Here is a 20860-nt window from a genome sequence, read left to right as displayed (position 1 = left end):
GCCTATCTATCTACTTATTTATATCAGCCCCAAGCATAATTCATCTCAGCACCTGAAACGTTCATCCTTAAAGAGTCAGGTAGAGAACAACCGTGACCCACATGCTGCAGGTGAGTGGACAGAGTGACCTACTGTAGTCGCGCAGGAAGATTGTTGTGAACCAAGAGAGAAAAGTGGATCTTCTAAGTCTTAGGCCTCAGACAGACAACATATGGCCACGAAACAGCTGATTCGCAATAATGCATATAAGGCCTAAGACTCAGGAGATAAGTGTGCCTATGCGCTATAACCAAGGATGAGCTGAACTGTAATACCTCATCACAACACCTTGATCATGTAGCTGATCCCCTAGACGAGCAGACTGGGAGATGTTCTTTCCCTTCTTCCCCTGCACTGAGCCACAGGTCCGTGGACCTCTCTTCCGCCATGTGCAGAGCCTATGAGCCTGCTGCTGGCTGCAGACCTGACACTCACCTTCCCTGAACTTTGCTGCATTTATTTGTTGAGCTGTTTCCACATGTAAATATTTGGCTATTGCGGTGTGATTTTGTGCACTTGTACTCTATCAAAGCATTTAAAAGTAGCAAATTCTCTTGCAAGAGTTTCACTTATGCAGTAACAGGGTGCTTCAAAGAGTTCAGCAGTTTCACCTCATTCAGCACCACGAATATTCAAGTCCGATAAGAACAGTTTCCAATAAGCTGTCACCTAAGTAGTTTTATTTTAAATGTCACTGTCTCAATTGCCTGAGACAAATCAGTTGTGATGAAGCTTCTCCCATCAATCTGTTCTTAGGGTCAGTTTTCAGAAACACAGCCTTATCTGAGATGAATTCATAGAATCTTTTTAAAGTGCAGCAATTTTCCTTTATTTGCACTAACCATCAGTTTGGTTGCAGTATTGCACTTTGTCCTTGGATTCAGAAACAGACCAGCTCTCAGGAAAGAACTGAAATGAATGAACTGAATCCTTGTGCATTTCTGCACACCAGTAAAGACATTGAGCAATGACAAGGGGGATTTTTAGGTACCTAAAAGAGTGTATTAAAGTGCCACCACAGTCACAGATTCTCTTCATCATGTTTCAGTCTTGCCAGACACAATATCTCTTATCATAAATACTAGCTCCATCTCTATCAGATCAATGTGGAAAGAGAGTTAGGCCCAGAAAAATATCTATAGTAAATGACATCTGGGGAGGACGCACTCCTTGGTCCTTACCCTAATACTCTGCTGCCCTTCTCTCTGGTTCTGCACCCTTTGAACCACTCTGACTTGTTTACCAGGAGCATAAACGAGCACAAGTCAATTACCTTTTTAGTGCATAAAGCCCTGCGCGTTGATTGCATGTGGAAGAGGAGTATTTACTTTTTAATCAGGGTTGACTGTGGGGTGTGGAGGTAAGGCTATTTTGAAGATTAATTAGTTAGTATTTGTACGCTGCTTTGAAGATATGATATATTAAGTATTTTTACTGCAACCAACTAATGGCCTTAACTCTTTCGGCCATACTGATGTGTCAGGGACTTGAAAAGTGATCTTTCTGAGCTTTTTTTAGTTTAAACCCTTTAAAGACTGTATTGATAAAATACAAAGAAGAAATTTGTAGTTTCAGTCCCAAACATTCTCCCATCTCTGCTAGACCCTGTAAGTAAATGACACATTTTTAAAACATCATCAGAAGAGGCAGATAATTGCACCGAATATACTTGTACATCCTTTTGATTCAGTCTTTGGACTTGGCAAAGGTGAACAATTTACATGACACAAACATGGTGCATCTGTTCTCATGACATCCTGCTGGAGTAAACCATGACCTTCCACATTCATTTTGGAGATGAGGTCCTTTGAAAGATCTTAGGATCCTTGAAAATTTGGATCTTTCTCCTATTCAGGTGGCTAAATCCCACAGAGTGATTTAGGTGCATAACTATTTTCCAGATCTCAGCTTATGTGACTTGCCCAAGGTCACAGAGTATGTCTATACAGTAAAGGGAGGAAAAGGTTCCAGGTTACTGCACTAACCACTGCCTTATTCCTCCTTTCCTAAAATAGACAGCTAAGCTTCCATGTTCTTCATTAGGACAGTCACTGTTAAATGAGAGTTCAGGAGTTTAGCATCATTTCAGTCTCATGAATATTCAAATCCATGCAGATGATTTGGGGTTGTGAGACAAACTCAATCCCTTTCTTAGGCAAGCACAGACAATAAAGTCACAGAGGGTGTTCAAACTTTGGGATGTATCAACTACATCCCTTTTGTATACCCCATAGCAGCTGGCCAGAGTGCAGTATCAAACCCCCAGGAGGAAACTGGCTATTCGATCAGCCACAATGCTGGTGTGCATCTGCCACTGTGAGAAGGGGAGATTATGAAATCAGGAAAAACAATAAAGGTGGCACACTGATGCCAGTCTGATATTCCAAGATCCTTCCTCAGGAAAGTTAAGAGGCCTCTTGGCATATGGCTTCAGCTGAGAGGATGGGCAAGGGAAAACCCTAAGGTCTCCAGCTGAAAATATAAATGACAAATAAGAAGAAATTTTTGGAGGAGAGAGAATGGAGTGGGCCACCATGCATGTAACTGGCATTTAAAATCAGACAACAAACGGGAATCTTGTTATTATCAATTATGACAAAGCATAATGTCACATAAAGGCTCAAAAATGTAAAAGGTATAGGGTCTTTTGATTGAATATGTGCTAGTTGTATCCAGCACAAATTATGCAGAATGGAAAACTAGGCAGATTCTTACAGGATCAGGTATTATGTGAAGTGTTCAGGATTTGGGTTAATGAATACAGCGTTCTCCCAGATGTTCCATCATCGTTCCAGAGTGGGAGGAAAACTGGCTGCAGACCAAATCAAATTTTTATATTCCTCTTAGATAGTGCCAGACACTAAGATTTCATCAATATAACATCTGAGGCACAGAGACAACGCATCACGGTTGGATAACCCTATATTCAATCCATTTTGCTGAAGACAGGACAAATAAACTAAGAATCAGAACATTCAATGAGTCATATCAAAGGTATAAATTGAAAGTCAACACTTGTACTGCATATAATCTAGCTGAAAAAGAATTTATAGTCTGGAATTTCCCATTTAAACACTGCTGCTGCTTCTTGCAGATATACTCCAAATGTTAACTTTAAACACTGCCAGTCCTTTCAAGTTGGGTTTTTTGCTTACTTTATAATATCTTTAGGATGCACATCCTTCTCCAGGGTAATGGAGAGTTTGAGAAAAGAAATTAATTGCTAAAAATGCCTAGCTGGCTTGGAAAAAGCACATCATTTAGTTTTTACTAAATAGCTAAAAAACAGTTTAAATTATTTTTCTCTAAACATATCATCCTTTTTTGTAAGCGATATTAAACAAGGAAGCTTCTGGGATGTGCAGAAACAGAGATCACTAGGGGCAAAAAAGACCAGTCACCATAATACTCTAGAAATGCTTGAGAGGTGATGATAGGAATAAAGAGAGTCAACATCTACAGTAGCCAACAGATACCCACCACAAGAAATAAACCAAACTTTGCAAAAAATACACAAAAATAAATAATCACTTGCAAAAAAAGAAGTCTCCAGTTCATCCTGAGTGCATGGGCTGATCCTCATGCCCAGCGAAAGTCTAGCTGAAGTCAGAGAAGAGGATGTCTTCAGGGAATGAGTTGCAAGCTTGAGATTTAAGAGCAGACTGGATGAAGTCAGTGATTAAAAAGCTAGGATCCGGTTCAGTTATACTAATCTGATTTGGTCCACACTCCTGCTTCAACTGTTCACTTAGCCTAAAGGACTCTGTGTGTGTGTGCACCTACTTATGCATACACATCTATGAGACCTAAACACCTTCACAGACTTTTTATACCCTCTAAAAGTAGGTCAGCAGTGAGCATTCACTGGGCATGAAACAACATTAAACTATAAAATGTCCCCTGCCTGGTGCTGGTTACACTAAACCAATGATTTTCAAATCTATCAATCCACAGACCACCTCTCTGCTTCCCTACCCAAGGACCAGCAATCCCCTATTGCACCAACACAACAGTCTTACGCCAGCACTTGTGAGCTGGCCCTGGAGAGCAGCTGTGCAGCCATCCTTTTCAGGGCACAGGCCAAGGGAGTCCTCCAGGAGGCTGCTTCGACTTCTGAGCCGGAGTAAAGGGCTCAGCTGCAGAGTGAGGAGTTCAGTTTGGGGGGACAGGCAAATATCTGGAGACCCTTCACTGGGGGTAGATACACTCACCATCAGTACTTGACACACTGCCTCATGAGTGCCCTATCTCAATGAATATGCATGTGTGGGGGGTAATATCATATGAAAGAATGCAAGAGGGAGGAAAGGAGATGCCACGAGGCTGCTGCCCAAGAGTATGCCTGCCTCTGGGTCCCCTTTAAGCCTAAGGGCCCTACCAAGTGTGCAGTAAAATGCCTCTCCAGCTTCAGAGACTCAGCCCAACCTGGAGCCATGGAGCTACTGTATCATGGTGAGCACATGGCACATGGGAGACAAGAGGCATGACCGAACATCACGCCTGGAGCTCAAGTCCAACATTTAGCTTATGCTAAACTAAGGGCTGCACCTTTTCCAGATTCAGCAGTGCAGTGCAGGGCTTCAAGCTAAAAACTAAAATATAATTGCTCTAATAAGAAGGCAGGGAAATATATCTAGCCTGAATCTATCAAAGCTGATATTCAGCCAGAATGCAGCATTCACAGAATCTTTTCTTAAGTGTAAAAGAAAAAAAAAAAAAAGTCTTAAATTTTAAGGAGATCAAGAAAATCTCACCTTCCCATCTGAAACACTTCACCGGTTGCAGAAAAAAATTTCAGTAATGGCATGTAAATGAAAGAATACTGATTTATTCTTAAAAGGAAAAAATAACTTGCATAATATAAAATAATAGCTTCATGAACCCTATATCCAGATGTGTAACAACTGATAAGTTAATAAAGAAGATGTATTCTGGAACTTCTGACTTCAGATTTTGTTAATGACAGGTGAAAAATTTAAACCAAATCTATTCATCTGGGGGAGTTCTTGTCTTTTTAGCACAAAACATGCTCTCTTCAGCATGCATTTACCTAAATATGTCTTGGATTACGATTCAGCTCTGGTTTATGCTTTTTTTTTTTTTAGGTAATTATTTACAAATTAGATTTCTTGGGAGTAAACTATCAGAGGAGGCACACTCCACCTCTCTACAAATGTATGCAGTAGATCTAATTATTTTTCTGTAAAACTACAAACAACCTTCTAAATAATGACAATCATTAGAAAACATTAGGGTCTGTCACTTACAATCTCTGCCAACTGCTGATAACATTTTACTACTGCTTAGAAAGGTTGATTAAAGCTTGTAATAGATTTAGTGAGGGTGAAAGATTAACAAAAAGGTATTTATGATAGAGACACTAAAACATAATATGTTCTCAGTAAACACTCAAAAAACCCCAGCCCTGTGACATTTATAGATGTTGCTGAAGACGTAGTTTTTCATCCGCACAATGAAACCGATAACAAGTTTCTACATGTTGCAAGGAAAAAAAATGACAGAAAGGGAGAGGAGCACATTACCTTTGCGTGTCTCACATCAAAGCAAGTGAGAAAGTGCATTTCAAGACTAAATCAACTGAAACCCTTGAATAAGTTCTTGGGATTGGTGGTGTTGTTTGACCACTTGGACACTCTCCTCCTTTGAATTTAAGGCAATGGAAAATGAAAACAAAACAGGTTGGTTCAGAAAGCAGGGACTAGGTGGCATCTTCTCATTCCTGCCCTTGGAGGAGGATGTTGCTCACACCCCTCTGTCCAACTGCCCCACATGCATGCATGGGAGCATGCTGTGTGGGGCTGGGCACTGTACAGCACAGCAGCCTAGCATGTGGAGCACAACTGCACCATGTCTGGCGCTCCATGATGGGCAGGGAGGATGGGCAGCAAGGCCTTTCTCCTGCTCAGCTTTCACCAGGGGAAAAGTGTAACCAGCAACAGATTAGCAGCTCTTAAAAGTGTGTTCCAGTATGATGCTGTTAAAAATGATGGAGACAACTACAAGAGCCTGTGGAAACACCAGCATCTCTCTTTAAGCAGTGAGGACCAAGGATCCTCTGGAGATGCCAGCCTTACTGTGCACTGCAGACCTGAGAGTGGCTTAAGGAGCTGCACTGAGTCCTGATGGCTCAGGAAAGAACATGCATTCTCGTTGCACTACACAATTTCCCCCCAAAACATTTGATCATTTATCCAGGTATATGGCCATTTGCAGGTACTAATTTAACCGACAGCAGGATCAGCTTGCTCCTGTCTTCAGAACAGCTGAGCTCACCTGCCGAGGTCATCTACGGAAGACTTGGTGCAGCTGAGAGGCAGGTGCCCAAACTCCGCATTTACAAGCTTAACTGAGGATGTCCACTCACGTGCCATGACAGAGAGTTTCAGTTGTCCTAGCTCTGTCCTGACCTTCAGTTGCCTGCTCTGCTCCTCTCCCATCCCCAAGGACAAGGAGATAGAGCAGAAAGGCTAGCCTGGTTTCCACAGTTTACAGCTTGCCTTAGTAAAATAAACTGGGGTCTATTCCAATAAACTGTGGTGAGTCAGAGGCTGCTAAGTACTCAGACATCGTGGAGCAGGACAAGCACCTCCAGGAGAGGAGTGTAGCAGTCAGCACGGGTCTTAACTGGTTCAGCCTGCCTAGTTTAATCCAACACGGTGGGACTAAATGATCTCTCAAGGTTCCTTCTAACCTGAATTATTTTATGACCCTAAAACACTCCACATGAATTCACAGTTCTGTTTTTGAAAATGATGGGTCAACGTCAACATTTCTTTAAACAGCACTCCACAACACTGACCAACTAACATCATGAAAATAATTAACCAGGAATAAGTGACCGGCCAGATCACATCCAAAACCAAATATGTGTGAAAATAAAAGCAATTTCTATACTGTGCATACCTCAACAAGTCTATAGCCAGATATACATATGCAGTTCATAAACACATTAACACGTCCCTCACCAGAGAGGTCAAAATGTGGTGAAACAGAATAAGCCTGTGGTTAAACCTAGCCGAGAACCACCATCTGCATTCTGTGAACATGTTTGTAAGTTGAAGTACTGAGAAGTGGATGACAGATTACAGAACTCATGAATACAAGTCAGCCTGCCCCAAACCGTTCCTCAAATGCATTACGCGGGTGACACTCGCTTTGAGGATGACTAATAGCTTCCCTGCAGAAAAGTGGATTTTTTTTTTAATGATGTCAAGTGATGGTCATTTAAAGAGTGCAGATTTCAAAACTAAGGTTATAGCCAGAAAGATGTAAACCTCGATCTCTCTCAGGTTTAACCATAATACTCTGCGTCATAGACACCACATGAGGCAAAATACATCTTCTGAGATGAAATTTTACATTGATGTCTTTTTTTCCTCATTTTTTCATACCTGGGAAATGAATAAAGCCTTGAAAAATATATTTCTAGGCTATTTAAAGATACACAAAAAGCAACAAATATAAACAAAAGTCTCATATTTGTGTGTTGATGTAGTGAGTCAGAATAAACATGACAGCTTTACCTGAGAAGTTAGAGTCTGAAAACAAACCCTGTGTGTTTGGCAACAGGCTCAGAAGATTTTAAAAAGAAAAACCAAAAATAGGCTTAGCAACATACTTTGCAACTCCCACAGGTAAGCCTCACTCACCCAAGCACTCTCACCAAATAAAAAGAGGAATCCTACGATGCTAGGTGCTGAATATCCCACATGCACGTATCCCTCATGCTGCCTGTATCCCACAGAGCTGCCAGCCAAAACCTGCTCCTACCAGGGCAACTACCACCACAGACAGCAATATTTCTCTTGGAAACAATAACAAACTAAAAGTCCAGCACAGGCTGGCACAGCAAGCTAGAACCACAAAGCACACAGAGAAAAGGAAAAGACGGGGACAGACATAGTTTTCTATTTCCAGCATTTATATGCTGGCTGCCAGCATAGGATGTGACATACTATCCTATGACAAGGACTTGCACCTCATCAGGGTATGTCAGTGTAAAGCTGACAGCCCACTCTACCTCCCTGGTAATGCTACTCCTGATCTCCGTGGCACATGAATACCTTGAATATGATCCAGAAAGATGATTTTCTGCTGGTGCAACAAAGATGACAAATGGATCTCAAAAGACACTGCTAAAACCTGACTGTGGTTATGGAGAGTTGTTTCTACATAGTCCAGACCATTTTGGAGCAGACAGTGGAGACACACTAAAAGTGGAGATTTCCACTGGCTGAATACAGGAGACTATGTCAAACCTAGTCAGGAAGAAATCAAGGGAATTTTAAAAAGCAGGTGGCATGTTCAACATACAGTTGTTTTAAAGGATGAAAAGAAAGTCAGAAATGGCTGAAGGCATGAAAACTTCCATATTGTCAGAGTCTAAACAAAGCTAAGTATCCCGAGTGCTAGTTTATCAGTTATGAAAACTAAAGATTAGCAGAGAAATCTGGATAGCTTGAACTCAGTGAGATATTTTTCCACTGACCTGAGGTAGAGTCAGTATTTTAATTTGTGCCTAGAATGTACAATGTCACAAATGCACATCAAAAGCAGTGTTATTTTGCCTCTATCACCTTGATTCAGTTAAACTATTCTGGTGACAGGTGCTACCTTTCTTTGTATCTAAAATCGAAGGTTAGCAAGTCAAAGGTAAAACCACGGCTTTTTATCAGGATTCTTCATTCCTGAGTTCCAAGGATGTTTCTTTTTCTTCTCACTTAAGAAACAGATGCATAGGCAGAGCTAAGGCTTGCACTAAAAGAATACAAAGAAATGGCTTCGCTTCTTTTTTTACGCTTAATATAGACATTTTAGGAAAAGATGCTGAAGATCTCACAGCTGAAACAAATATATTCAAAAAGCAACAGAGTAATCATCCTTCTCAGGACTGAGAACTCTAGTTTTTGCCTCTTCTGCAACATTTCTTATGCCTCAGGTATTAAACATTCATATTTGTGTGTCTTAAGCTGGGAAAAGAGAAGGTATAATATGATTCTCTGTATTTTATACCTGGTGTTTTTCACAAGAAAATAAATTAAACCTTCATTCTCCAAATTCTACTGGCTAAATGACCAGGGTTTTATTTTATTTCTCTCTGAGCTCAGTTCAGTGTTTCTCGAAGTCAGTACAAATTTTTTCACTGGATGCCGAAACAAATTATAATGAAGCAATAATTATCCACACTTACTTCGTAGCTGGGACTTTTGTCATGTTCCCTAGATACCAGGAGAGCTTTCTGTTCATGTTATTCAGTTTCATTCAACTGCCCAATGTCTACTGCAGCACAATGTTTTGTTGTTAAAAGCAAGGGAGCATTCTACTAGAGAGGGTTCCTGCGTGGAGTGGCATCTTACCTGCTGAAAAAGTTGGTGTTCTTTGAGGAGGTAGGACTTCACACCAATTACCCTCAAGATGGGAACAAGCTTCCTAAAAGAAATCATTATTATGATTAGATTTCTGCTTTCAAATATGCACAGCATTTCTCTCAGCATTTTAATCCAGGTCAAGCAGAATTATATTATATCATATCATATCATATCATATCATATCATATCATATTATATCTTTCAACATACAAGAGCCAGAGCTCCCAAAGAAAAGTTAAAACACAGTATTTTTTTTTACATGCTCTCCAAGAGCCTTGGAGAGGAACCAGAACCTGGAGGATCAACATGCTCCTCAGTCCCCATCTGTATGCCCAAGACTCTTTCTGCCTTGCCTGGTCCACCAAAAACTGTACTTCAGCATAGACTCCCTATTTTACCAGCTCCCATACTGTCCCATGCAGAAGCAGCACACTCTGTTGATCATTGGATATCAGGGAGCAGTGTGAGGGGTACCTACATGTTGCTGTAGGTGCCTATATACCAGTTGTCAGGGTAGGTTAGCCAGTAACCTGAAACTATCTTGAGCTCCAGCCAAGTTAAGGCAAAAGCAAAGAAAAACATTTATTTACTCAATCCAAAATAAGCAAAGCAGTTGCAGAGGTTTATAACACACATCTGGCAAAAAGAGAAGAAAATTTGCGCCAAAATCAAATCCAAAAGGCCCAGTGCTCTCTCTCTCTCTTTCCCCCTGCCCCATCTTATATCTAGCTGCCAAGCAATAGATGCCCATCTAATCTGCATGGCCAAGGTTTCAGAGCTAGTGTTCACTCTTCATCCCAGGTACATATGCATGGGAGGGAACCTGCAGCTGGGGAAGAACTTGTAACCCCATACTCCTGTTTGAAGGTTTGCTTCAAGGTTCATTCAAATTCATTTCCCCTCCTCCACTCAGGAGGCAGTTTCAGTGTCCTTTCCCTGCACTATTAACTGGCCTAACTTCTTCAAATGCAAATGTCCCTTCAATGGGCCAGGTGCAGACATCTCTTGTACTTCACTGAGTTAGCAGTAAATCATTAATTCACAGAGGAGTAAAACACTTCCACTTATGAAGACGAATCACAGTGTGAAGTTTTCTAAGGCACTAAACTTACCATTTCAAATAAATGTATACATTGACAATCACAACTAATGCAAACATTTAAGTGGGATTGGAGCCTTTGGGCTATAGGCCCTTGACTGAGACCAGCCACCATGAGAGCTAACAATGACAGTGGAGTGACTGACTGACCCCAGTTTCTCCCAGAGGGTTGCTATGACTTTGATGTAACACATCCACTGGGAGTGGAGCAAGAGCAAAAAAAAAGTCCCTATTATAAAATGTGAGAGGGACAAACATTTGATTATTCTTTAGTGTTTCAGACCATTGGAATCTGTGGCCTCCATGACAAATGATCTGAATAGAGGTATTCTTCCACTAACTTCTGCCATGTATTTATTAATCTTGCATAATAAAAAGCAAACAATTAAGCCCCAAGCGAATCTAAAACTAAGAATGTCTTAAGCCTCACTCTCTCTGAGTGACCCCTAATAAATGCCACAGACTGCCATACCTGCTGCGAGCTTGCGCGCCACATCTGGGACATCCCAAGAGCATAGCTTCTGCATGAAGCTGAATGAGGAGCAGGTGCGCTGAATATCAAAAAGAAAACTCCACTCAGTTATACCCACAAACAGCTCCTTATTCTGCTTAGATCACCCTGTCCCACTCTTGTGATCAGTCATCTGAAACCAGATACTTCACAGAACTGTGCTGAATGCGGAACTGCCGACGCTGATTCACTCTATTTGGGGCTGCCCCCACATATAAAAACATTTTGGTTATTGATCTAAAGATTCATGACTCATGGGCTGAATATAGCGGTGGGTTTGAAACACTGCTTTGTTCTTGGAAGTGACACATAAGGTCTCCTTAGGGCAGCAGCCCTTCTCTGTGACACCTGCTCCTTCAGAAGAAACTCCACAAACTGTTAAAGAGACACCCAAAAATCAAAAAACAGAGGAAGTGGGCAAGGTAGCTCTCCCTCCACCCATCCTCGCTCTTCCAGCTCACAAGGCTTGGATGAGGCATCCATACATTACATCCATACATTATCCATGTTACAGTATGTAGTATGTCACAGAGAGTTATCAAAATGGCTCTCCTTGTTTTACAGTACATGAATCTGAGATCCCCAGGACCGGGGAGGATCGTTCACTGTGTGAAGTTCTATTTAATCAAACAGCTTTAGACCAAAAGAAGGTCTGAAGTCAGAATCTTCAGATCTAAAAATGTGACCTTGATCTGAAGAAGTACTTGCCAGAGCCACAGAAATATTTAGGAGCCTAACTTCGAGGATCTTATAAAATTCATATCTGAAAGCTGTAACAGCTGCAAGTGACCTCTTAGAGAGCTCAATCATTAACAGAAAACACAAGAGTGTACTCTTCCAGTGTACGCTAGCATACTTTCCTTGCCTGAGGAAATGCATTTTAAATGTCTGATGTCTCTTTGAATTAACTGGCACCAGTTTTGTAATCAAACACTGTTGAGCCAACAGAAAGACAAGGACTTATGATCTTTTGCTCTGGATTACACACAAAAACCAAAAAATTGGCCCAATATGCTATAAAAGACCACAATACATGCATTCATTCATATAAAAATTAAGTATATAATCACATGATGAGCAAAGGACTTCATATGATGGTATACAAATTTAAAACACATACAACCCTATTTAAACAAACTGCACACTCTGCTGTATTCCAGAAAAGATGAAGTTACAATAATTGTCACTTTCGGTTTTATATAATTTTACAAATAAAAATGTGAGCGTTGCCATTAACTCGCACTGACAATATGCGTATAGTACACACATTTGTCAATTTCATTAACCTTCCAAATTAGGTATTCAGCGGCAGCTAATGGCAGCGTAACACATCATTACAATATTCAATGCAATTTCACGGATATTATGTATAGGGAGAAATTTTAGACTCTCTTGTCCTTACAGCTGTTAGAAAATATTATACTTTGCAAATATCCCATTAGGGATCGGCAAATGCTAAATAGCAGAATCTGAATAGCATGAATTATGTCCCCCTCTCCCGCCTCTCCTAGCTGAGTACAGGGTGGCTCTATTTGTGTCATATTTGGCCATAAGTAAGGAATGCAAAGCATCGCCTGGACTTTCCACCCTCCTCACTACTGCTATTACAGCCTCCATAGCTAGAGCACCAGATTAGGATCCAGGAGGTTTGGGCTTCATTCACCCATTAACTTTCATTATGACCTTGGGCGAATCGCTTAATTTTTTGCATCTACAATTCCCTGCTTCACTGGGCACAGGGCAGGTAAAATCTATCACAGATCATGAGGGGCTGAAATACCAATAGGAAGGTTATCTGCCTTCTACATGAATGCAGCAGCTTGGCCCATGTCAATGAGCAGTCCCCACAGCTATGACCTGGTCCATAATCCTGCTCGCCAGTCCTCCACCAACAGCATATTGTGTGGCTAGGGTAGATGTTCTCTACATATTAGGGGGGGGTCTCCCTTCCTCCTCCTTCACTGCTTCACGAAAGGTGAAGAAACATACCAGGAAAGAGGGGGAAAAGAAAGAGAGAGGAGACCACCATAACAAAAAAGTAGGTTTTATTACAGGAGAAGAGGAGGCCTTGCAGCTGGGAATGCGAGTGGGAAGGCTCTGGGTGTAGGAGAAGAAAAAGTCAAATGTGGGCAGGTGTGGGAAGGAGAAGGAAACAAAAGATATTTTGAATTATCTGAGGGAAGATTTATTTGGTGATGAGATGGGGGAAGACACTCGGAAGAGAAGCAGAATGAAAGATCTTAAAAAGGAAGATGCTTAGGAAGTTGGAAAGCGGAAGAAAATAATTTAGTGACACACAAAACAGAGAGATGGATCATAGCACTGTACATATCAGAAAACAGTATGGTCTGCCCAGCAGCAGAGGAATATGAAAGGAATGATCGTCATCTACAACCAGATGAGGAAGTGGAGTCAGAGAACAAAAGAAAACAGATTTTCAGCTTTGGCTTATGTTCTACAGCTTTTCTTTTCTAGACCACTTTGAATTCTTCTTAACAGTAATCTGTGAGTAAGGGGAGCAGGACTGGCCTTTCTTGGGACTGCTGTAGAAATAGCAGAGAACCCTTAATTTTAAGGTGTGCTTACTAGGCACCAAAGAGGTTTTGTCTCTTCTTTGAATTAGAAACACTTTAAAAAATCAAATAATATATATTAAATTTTTCTAATCTTTTTCTTTCTGATCAGCAATAAAATGCTTAAAAATTAAAAGCCATCATCAGTCATATAATGAGAAAACAGACAGATACCCATGTATGATCTATAAAAGCAACAAATTCCCATGCGAACTGTCCCTTATGGAAATGGTCAAGGTTACCTACAGCAATTTTAATTGAGCTTTGCTTTTCTGCTTGATGCAGTTTTCCCCACAGGTCCTAAAGGGCGATCAGTATAGGATGTGTTCACCTTGTCAAACAGGCCTACAGTTAACAGCCACTGCGGTCTATTGAAAGGACACAGCGCTTTCTGTAGATGGTGGAACGGCGAGCAGCGTTAGCAGCCTCCCTTCTTCGCTGTTTCTAACCCAGTTGGCTATACTGCATCTCACAATATTCAAGGTTCTCTATTCATGGGAAATGCTTTGGATGGTCCAGCTTTGCAACAGCCAGCTCGTGTTAATTTGAATCACTTTGGTTTGCTTTTCTCACTGTTGCTCTCACTGCCAAGGGCTGTCAAAACACATTGTCCTGCTTTCAGAAAAGAGCCACATACTGTGTCATGGAGAGATACAAAACACAGCTGATAAAACTACACAGAAGAGTTCAGCTGTCTTCCTAGTCTATGAATTTAAATAGCATTCTCCTATAGAAATGAAGCAGTTTTTACATTAAGTTAATTTGTCTTTTTTCCCCTCCTTATGGAGCACCTGCTTCACTTTGCCACTTCATTTTGTATTTTGTTTTTTCTTTTATCTCTGTTTTCCAATTTAGAGATTTGACAACCTCTAGACTATGGGAAAAGTGAGCTTTTAACCATCTCCCTTTCAGAAGCTGAGTTATCCATCCAACCAGTTGTGTTGGTTTAAAAAGTTAGCTATATGGGCAACATTTTATTGCTCTATGTCTTGAGCTTGCTATCAGGACATAAAGATGCAAAAACAGAACAAATGGGTGACTCTGTGTCTCCAGCAATAGGTGGAATAACCGAAAGTAATGTTCTGGTCTGTTTAGATTCTGGCCAGCACAAAACTATCCAAAAACTAGAAAAAGAAACACAGTGTAAAATATACAGAAATATTTTTTCCTTATGGTTTCAGACTTATCACAGACAGAAAAAAGAGTAATCTTTGACACATGAGAGACGGAATATTTTTAATAAGGTGTTGTGCCAAGTTGGCTTATTATTCATATACATAAAGTATCCCGGTGTCCTTTAAATTAAAAAAAAAAAAAATCAAACTGGACAGAAGTGCCAGCAAATGTTATAAAGCAGTGGATAGTGGGTGGGTGGTGTGAAAACGTTTCATAACTGCTAACAGCAACCCTGTTGTGAACCAAACAGCTGTGAGCCGAACACAGGTGTGCTAGCACAACAAGGGCTATTCATGCCTTCCCACAGCGCGCTGGCCAGGTTTGCAGAGCCACAGCTGACCACATAACGCATCAGAGATGGAAAAGGCTGAGAGTGAAATGTCCACTGAACGTGTAAACACCGGATGCCACACAGACACACGCACGCACACACACACACAAACGCATGGACATTTTTAGCACATTCTGCTTGCTACTGAAAGGCAAAGAGGTAAGGAAAATCGATTCTGTGTGCGAAACAGAGAGCAGAAGGACTCGGGAAGTTCACGGGAATATTCCCTGCATGGAAAACTAGACAGGTGAGAAAGTGTTAGGATATGACAAAAGGCAAAATATTCAGGTGCTCATGTATTTTTATGGACCCTGTCATTCCAATAGACAATTCCAATGTTCTATAACTGAGACATCTGTAAATGCAGACAATTTAGAAGCAATTGCAGATAAGGCTAGCGGAAGGATTACAGATTTCCATTTCTTGTACAGAGCCTCCAAGATAAAAGATACATTTCAGGAAAGTAAAAATATTATGGTTAAAAAATAAAATCATTTACCTTTCATATGCTCTGCATAAAGTGTTTTTGCAGCTTTTCTTCCACAAATATCAGTGTAGTAAAGGGTTGGCAGAGAGGGTGCTGTTTCTTTTTTTTTTTTAAATCAGGATTCTTAAAAGATGGCTTAAAAGGACAATTCAAATAAAAAAGGAATGGTAGTTAGGAACCCCTCAGTACTAAATCTGGCTGCAGAAATCCTGCTTGGGGCTTTTGAATTGAACGCACAAGCAGACATTACGATTCAACTGCAAAAGCGAGAACCCTTTGCTGGAAAAGGAGAGGACTATATGCTCTAGTAGATCTTTTCTATCTATTGTTCCTATTAGGAAAACGCCATTATTTGTTTAAAAAAAACAGTCTCTAGATACAATATTTATACCCAGGGGGTACACATCAGGAATGAATATTAAAATGCTTTGGCATTTGTAGGTATATAAATGCAAGCTTTCATAACAGAAAACATGGCAATGAAAGTGAAACATACCATAATCATGATACAGACTAATATCTCTGCATTTAAAATTCTCACCGGCTATTCTAAGATGAAATCTCACACTAGCTGTGACACAAAAAAGCCCTGCCTGATTCCTACCTGTGTTGGTATTCATGGATGCATTTCTGCTTTCAAGCCAGCGTGCAAGCTATCGAGACTGAACATGGTCACTGTGCCAGCTCGAAAAGCTAATGCTCAAGTGACCCCGCCCTCCCCCCGGCACATGCACCTAGAAAATCTTCCAACTCTGTAAGTTCCTTTCTGCTAGAACAAAGTTAGGAATCCTAGTTTATTTCTCTTGTGAAAGACCATTTTCAAAGACTTTTAAATATTGAATGACAAATACTGTTTCTAGCAGATGGAGGGCCGCAGTAAAACAGTTGCAAACACGAAACAGCAGTGATAAAGATACATGCAATGAGCTGCTGCCCACATTTTTTGGCTCCCAGCGGCGGAGACCTAGATGTGTATCTGCCCAACGCTCTGAGTGTGGCTGTCCCACTTCTATTAGCAGCAACTAGTGGTCAGCCTCACCGAACCACACTTCAGAAAGAAGCATGTACAAGGCTTGCTGTTTACACGTTATGGCTACTATCTGGGGTAAACTGAACATCCTCTCTCACCAACTACAAAGCTCTACAAAAATGCTTTTATCATTGTTATCATTGCTTTCTTCTAAGATGGCCCCAGCTGTCACAGGAAAAATAAGTCCTGAGATCAACCAAGATCAACAATTTGCATGTGTATTTTTGATGCCACTTCAGAATCTGATAAAATCCGTTGTTTATCACCATTAAAACACTTGCAACTGAAAAGTGGCCCGTAGGTCTTCACACATCCACAGAACAAAGGCAGTTGTGCTCCGGCAGAACGTGCATTTCCACAATTAGCCCCAGTTTTGTCCATAGCCCTCATGAGAAAGAGCCATCTCAGGAAACCAGAACATAGTCTAATCCCTACTGCCATTCGGTCCCTGGCCTCTCTGCTGAGCTGGTGAAGAGCACCAGGGGTGGCCAATCACTAAGATTTTGACAGAGGCCCTGATTTATTTCCTATTATCCAAGAAATAGTGATTGTACTCAATTACTCTCACAATAAAAACACATAAAGAGTTAATATGACTTAATCTAACTCCTTATTCCCACCTGAGTTTACTGATGCTGCAGGTATTATTTAGTCACACTTTTTTGGTCTATAAAATATGCTGTAGTAATTTAAGTGGTGCTCAGGCAAAACTAGTGTAAAGATTGGCTAGCAGTTTGCAATTACGAACATTTTGTTTGCCACAGCTTACTCAGAAGTGATTTACACTTGCCTTAAAATGTTGAGCAAACCTGGAGCACACGCTCCCCAAATTCTCAAGTTCCCTTCTGAGATTTCCCTGTAACTGACAAATCCAGCGTCTTTCCGAAAGAACCAGAATTTTCTATCTTCCAACAGAATGCTATCCATCTGCCTTGCAGCGCTCCATTCAGCCAGTGTCCTGTATTTTAAAGAGTCAGCCAGGGAATTCTGGGGCTACTGGATCAATAATTTTCAGTAGGAGAGCAGAAGTTTCCTATTACCATGAGGAGTTTTCTCTTCACTGAGCCAGTACAATGAAACACCAGTTTGTTCCCAGAAGATGCCAAGGAGAAGCTGCAGGTCAGCCCAGTTGGATCCCAGTGCTATAATGGCATTAAAACTTTTGGCTTATATACAATGTATATTTTGGCAACTTCAACAGCCTTGAGAGAGTTTTAGAAGCGCTAGAGCAACTGAGGATCTGGCCTACAATATCTGTGAAAAAGTTGTTTAAAGCATGGGGCCAATTCCCCATTTATACAATTGTAATGGGTCTGCACCAGCTGTACTGGTGCGAAAGTACAGGTTTCAGCCCAAGTTGATCTGACACCTTTAAGGAGAAACCTTAACACTGATATTCTCATCTTAAACCTTCCAATTAGTCTTAGAGAAACCCTATTTCTGTGCTTTTTCGTGTGGAAATGAATGACTTGCTGTTCTTTTGTGTGATAATTTAGCTAAGCAACAATTATTACTTTGTGTCCTCAGCTGTGGAATGGACAGAGTTGAGCTACTTCCGTTCATTCTCTTTTCTTTCTCTCTTCGGATTTATATATATTTTTTTGTCTTTATAAGCAATTTGCAATAGGAAATAAATCAAACTGATCTGAGTATTAACCTCACTCAAAAATTACTATAGAAGTTCAGTTTCTAATTTCAAGCAAAGACTAAAACTTTGCATTCATACTGTTTCCTCAAAATTATTTCATCCATTTTTCAAATTCTGACTAAATTCTGCCCTTCAGCTTTTCTCCTTCTTAGAGGGATCTGTATTCACAAATTAAGAGCAGAAAATGGACAGAACAACTGTTGCCATGGAAGGAAGAGATATAGTGTGTGAAACGGAAAATCTTCAGGTTTTGGTCATAAATTCCTTTTATACCAGAACTCTAACTTTATAAAGTTTTTAGAGAATTCCTCTAAAAAAAAAAAAACCATAGAGTAGTATAAATAATGAAAAGTTACCTTTTTACAATAAATTAGCGTACTAGTAATTCAGATATATTACATTCTTTCTATTTATTACAGTGGTCAGCCCAGTAGTACTAGGATAGCTAATGCCACTGCAAAAATTCAAAGTCCAGTGAACACTACTATGCTCAAATCATGCTAATCGCTTCTTAGAGGCAGATTACCTTCAAATGAGAAAATTTGGAGAAATAGCACCAACTGCAGCAAACAAAAAAACCACCAGTTATTTAAAGAAAATTGCACACAGAAATGCTGCCAAGATGCCACAGTGTCTCCATCACAGTAAGAGGTGGATGGCTTCTGTAGACTTGGACAATTCACATCTCAGATTCTTTTCCCACTGCCCACATGTTCAATTTTACTCAACAGCAAGCCCCATTTGTCCCTTATTTACCTTCTAAAGCAAAGCCCACATTGGTGGGAATGAACACCGAGGTGACACTTAGAAAAAGCAACATCATTTGAACAGCTGTAGACAGTCTGTTATTTATCAGAAATTTTAACAAAGGCCAAAGGAAAAAAGCAGCAGTTCAGTAGAGAGCGAGTCCTGCCCTAGCACAGCTGTTACACAAGATGGGAAAATTTCAAAATGAGAAAGTAAACACCACTCTATATTCTAGCAAAGAGGGAAGAGATTTTTCTTCCCAATCCTTGGAAATGGCAAACTTAATGCTAATGAAATGCAAACAGTCTCTGCCCCCTCCCCATCTCACCACCCCCCCCCCGGCCAAATAGAAGAACTAACTTCCAGTTGTAATTCCTTTCTTGGGGCGTCATCCTGCCCACACTAGCCCCAGGGTGAAAAGCTGTACAGATGCTGGACCAGCCCCCCCAGCTGTAGCAAGCCAGGATTGCTCTGTTGACTTTCATGTCCACTGCGCAAAGGTTTTGCCGGACGAGCACCGAGTTCACGGCCAGCCTCTGCCAATTACAGGCTTCTTGGCGTACTGCACGTTGGGGAAACACCCCTGGGGTAAACTCTTCCTCCAGCAGATAGGTATGATAAAACCACTGCAAGGAGATCCTTTCACGGGTCCTTTCAATAGGTTCTTTTTCAGGGCAGGAACTGATGGTGCTGTGATATCAGTATTAGGAATTCAAGAACATTCCCATTCGGCATCAGAAGCCAAACTGACGGCAGCTCCCACACAAGCCAGACTCGGCTGCTCTGCCTCTGAACAGAGGGTCACACTGCCCAGTGCTGCTCACTTACCATTCAGATGGCAAATGCTCGGAACAAAAAAAACCCCAAGCCTCTAGGACTGAGTTAAGGGGTACTTAAAAGACTCCCTCCCCAGAGCGAAGGAAGGCAAGCTGCACACAGCTTCACTCCAGGTAATATATCGATAGGCAGCGCTTGGACCCAGCCACACAAAGGACTTACAAGCCTTATGTGGAGCAGCATGGACATGTGAGCCTCCAAATTCCCCCCACGCTGAGGAGAGGCAAAGCATGTCCTATTCTCACACTGGGCGCCTGTAACCTGCAGGCTTGGGGCCTCTCCGGAGGCGTGAGCAGCACATACCTGCATCATCACTGGCTGGCAAGGGGGAACCCACAACCCCCGTGACCCACTCTCTGGCCATGGGTCTCACCACGAGGTTGGCTCAGCACCGCTGTAACCATCTCTCCCAGTAACTGGTTCCTAGAAGCTGGAATGGGCTGGTCTTGCAAAAGCAAAATATGCACATGCGCCCAGGAAGGTATTGAGAGTTACAAACTCTGACTTACCAAAGGCAACATCTCGGGCCTGCAAGAAGATGTCAAGAAGTGGAAAGAGAGTAATTCTCATTTGCTAGCACAGTCATTTGCCTTCTTCATCCCCAGTTTCTGTTCTGATCGCCACGAACGTGGTTTTTGGGCATCTGCCGCTCCTGTGTGTTGCATATGGCGCTCATTTGGCTCACCTCTGGCTAAAAAGTCCTACACTGGCAGGCAGGCAACATGTCTCAAAGTCCTAATGCGCCCTGCTGCAGATCTCAGACAAGCAACAATCTCTAGAGGTGGAAACAACTGAGCTCTGTGTAGGGCAGATCCGCAAGTTGAGTGGTCTTCCAGCAATGGGGTGCTGGTGACCCACAGAGCCCCCCAAGGCCATACAACAGCACAGGCGATCTCAGTGTGAACTGAATATTATTCAGTAATTTAGTGAATAAATTACAAGAGGTTTTTGTTGTTGCTCGGTTTATTGCTGTATTCTAGTACTGGTGATTTC

General features: G+C 41.4%; 1 long non-coding RNA gene across 1 annotated transcript in view; it reads right to left on the bottom strand.

Annotated features, from left to right (window-relative positions):
* Positions 1-20860, bottom strand: part of LOC135327814 (uncharacterized) — a 109390-nt gene that overhangs the window by 9635 nt on the left and 78895 nt on the right. The window contains exon 2 of the long non-coding RNA XR_010388199.1: positions 9417-9489. This is a non-coding gene — a long non-coding RNA (uncharacterized LOC135327814). The remainder of the gene's footprint in view (positions 1-9416; positions 9490-20860) is intronic.

The sequence above is a fragment of the Dromaius novaehollandiae genome, chromosome 3, assembly GCF_036370855.1.
Source record: "Dromaius novaehollandiae isolate bDroNov1 chromosome 3, bDroNov1.hap1, whole genome shotgun sequence".
In the NCBI taxonomy this organism is placed as follows: domain Eukaryota; kingdom Metazoa; phylum Chordata; class Aves; order Casuariiformes; family Dromaiidae; genus Dromaius; species Dromaius novaehollandiae.
Note: the sequence above shows the minus strand (reverse complement) of the source record. Positions and strands in the feature narration are given on the sequence as shown.